This window comes from Lytechinus variegatus, chromosome 2 (assembly GCF_018143015.1).
Source record: "Lytechinus variegatus isolate NC3 chromosome 2, Lvar_3.0, whole genome shotgun sequence".
NCBI lineage: Eukaryota > Metazoa > Echinodermata > Echinoidea > Temnopleuroida > Toxopneustidae > Lytechinus > Lytechinus variegatus.
The window spans coordinates 45,668,059-45,671,774 of record NC_054741.1 but is presented as its reverse complement, the minus strand read 5'-3'; positions in this window follow the sequence as shown (position 1 = coordinate 45,671,774).

Below are 3,716 nucleotides of genomic sequence, written 5' to 3'. Positions count from 1 at the left end.
AAGTACAGTTGACGATGAACCTTTTTATGCGCCGAAATCTGCTCTGGATTTACATGCTCTGCGGCAGTAGATTCAGGGATCGCCTCAGATTCTCATTCCATCCGATGTGGCGCCACTGACACCCCTGATAGCTATGGACATACCGACAAGAGCTAAACATTTACTTCAAACTATTACTTTGATTGTGTTCAGGCATGAAATGTATAACCATTTAACTTTTCACACATTTTCTTTTTTAATTATAGGGGCCTATTCAAACTTTCACTTGAATTTTGTTCACGTATGAAATGCATATTAACCATTTGACATTTCACACGACAATACTCATTTGTCCTAATATCTGTCCATCAAGTAATCGCAGAAAATGAGAATATTTTCACACATTATTTCAAATATTTTATTTATTCATGAAACAGTAAAGAAAGCGGAGTTACTACTACATTTATACACTAATCCATACTCGTATTCTTTCTAATTTCATTTCTGTGCGTCTCTGAAAAATGTTTCTAGCTTTATAGAAAGAAGTAAACGTAATCATTATTACTTAGCAACATGCTATGCATAAGAAATTCTTAATGAAAATATCACTCTTCAATCACATACTGCATAACAATATGTTTGGGAAAGGAACAATTAAATTGATTTTGATATTTTCTACGGTGATAAACCACAGATTTGCTTTGTAGTTTTAAATATTTTTCGTTTACTCAATCTCCCCTGGCATAGTTATAGTTTTGATTCGTAATATTGAGATATCATGCCCTGTGTGCTTTAACCATAGACTTTCCTATTCAAATATCATCACACTATAATTAAAAAATGACATTCAAGCTACAGATCATTATCATTATTTTGACAAGCTATATATAGTTTGTCGAAATAATGATATGACAAAAATGTATCATCTTCACACTAAGAAATAAAGGTTAAAAATTGAACCCCGAAAGGTTGATGCAAAATCAGCACCCTATGGGTTCAAACATTGAACCCCTGATTTGGGGTTCAAAGATTGAACCCTGCGGTTGGGGTTCATATTTGCACCCTGCGGGTTCAAAACTGCAACCCTAGGGGTTCAATTTAAAATTTAGGGGTGCAGTTTTGAACCCGCAGGGTGCAAAAATGAACCCAAACCGCAGGGTTCAATATTTTTGAACCCATAGGGTGCTGATTTTGCATCAACCTTTCGGGGTTCAATTTTGAACCTTTATTTCTTAGTGTGTTTAATTAAGACGATTATCATAAAGATGTAAAATAAAGGATGTTATTCATATAGAATAATAATGATACCATAAAAATACATCTTATTTCTTTTGTTCCTATTTTTTATGGTTATATTTGACATTAGTCGAAAACTAGACATGAGATAGAGAACAGACTGACATCATTCGACACAGCGAAGACCAGAGCATGAATGATAGATAGAGACTGAAGTCGAGATTGAATTTCTCGTATGATTAAACAGTAACCTTTTCTGTAGCGATACGTGCGTGGAATGAGAAAAATAGAAAGTAGTATGAACATGATGAAGAGTTCCGAAGTAGAAGAAGAAAACGCGCAACAGAATAACATTGACTTATTGAGTTCGATTGTGGGGTCCGGGAAAAGGTTTTAGCAGACAAAAAAAAAACACACACTGATCACTGGCGTACAGATGGGGGCGATCGAGGGGTCATAGACTCTCAGAAGTTTCACGACGAAGGAAAAATAAAAAAAAAGAATGAAAAGGAAATGAAAAAGGGTGAAATATGATATAATTTTCTGAATGTAATCCAAAATATATCAAGGTCGAAACATTTGCCCGCGCGTTTCGCTATCTCAAGGACTTTAAGAACTTGTTCTCATATCATATGACCCATTGAATTTTGAGTTTATCACGCCATTAATATTTATAAGGGAAAGCAATGATAACGGAAGGACAGTTCGCAAGAACAGATTTAAATCGACTTCAACAACAAAATTATATTTTCGATGGATCATTATAACAATTAATATTCCCCTTGTAATTCCTGAAGATTTTCACCCAAAATCAATGATTAAGATTGTCACATATTGGAATAGATTTGATTAGTCTGGTTTCGTAGGTGTGGCCGAGGCATCAAAGGCACATGGTTATAACAATCCTGTCAATTACGGAAAGGTCAAGAAGAGAAAATATCATTTCCACAGGCAAACCACGTCATCTTAGTTGATTTGATTTATTTAGATGTTTCATTCTAGTGTCATCTCAAACATGATCATTGGATGTAGAGTGATGTTTGAGAGTCTAATTTATGATCCAACGTGCCTTCTTAATGAACAGGGAGAGATGATGGATATTGTAATTCTGTTGGTTGGGGATTGACAAACCATTGCATCATCTTTTTTTAAAATTGTGATTGCTGTCCAATTCTTTAAATATCTAGCCAGCTGAATCGTTGCAGTCCAGATTTATGAGATAATAATGAAAATTTATATTTTCTTGCTCATTCGCTTCGGTCACCTGCAATTTCTATTTTATTCTACATTTGCTATCGATTCAGAAACTTACTTCCCCCTCAAATATCTATCTCATCGTGCCGCTGATAGGCCTAATGAATTTAAATTGTTACATTACAGATATAACAGAATATTGAACATAAAGATTTTCTTGCTCGTTCGCTTACATTTGTGCGTCAAAATTAAAAACTCACTGCCCCTTCGAATAGTTCATCACCTATCATGCCACTGATAATGGTCATAGATTCCTTTAAATCGATTATACATAAAACTATCAGGAGACAAAAAAAAAATCGCAAAGTACCCAACATATTAAATATGTAGTCCGTTTTGTAGTTGACAACCCCCCTTTTTTTTCTTCTTTAGTCTTGAGGAGGCAAATGTCTTCCCAATATTTTTCTCTTCTCGACGAGAAAAGATTTTCAGCCAAATTGACCCACCCAACAACCACCCCTCTAAAAGGAAAAAAATACAGGATTGCAAAAAGGGCCATGCAATTTGCAAGATATAGAGACCGTGAGGGGCAGTGTTATCTGCAAGAAGTTCTTTCAACGGAGATAGTTTCATCCCGTTCGCGTCTGTTATGTCCCTCAATACTGTATTTTGTTCTATATTTAGGATGGTAACGATGCACCACTCGGGGTTGATGATACTCTTAGCATCGTGGATGCGTGATACTGTGTCCTACACTAAACATATTCCTTGCCCCGCATCCCCATTTCATTTGCATTGGCATCTCTCTCTCTCTTCCTCTCCCTTTCACTACCCCTCTCTCTCTTTCTCGTCCCCATCTATTTCGTCCTCATTCTCTATTCATCTTGCCACTCTCTATTCCTCCCTTTTTCTCATTCTTCCTCATTCAGAATCATGCGCAACACTCTTCTTTCTCCCCCCCTCTCTCCCTCTCTTTCTCCCCTCTCTCTTGGAAGGGGGGGATGGGGCAAAGCCACCTCGGTCAGCCAAGGACCCCGATCTGATGAAGCTGACGTTACAGTCTGAAAGATGGTAAACGGCGGCAAAACAACGATGTTGACATTATTAAGTCGTTTTATGGCCTCCATGCCTACGTTATTTATACAAAATCCTAAAGTGCATGGGGGATAAAAGGCTTATCGAATCTTTAATACGCATACAGTTTGCAATAATAAAAACTTGTTTCCGCGGTGTATAAAGTTCAACTATAAAGACTGTATGATGCAGGTAAATTAAAGGGATAGTGCAATTATTTTCATATTTATGGC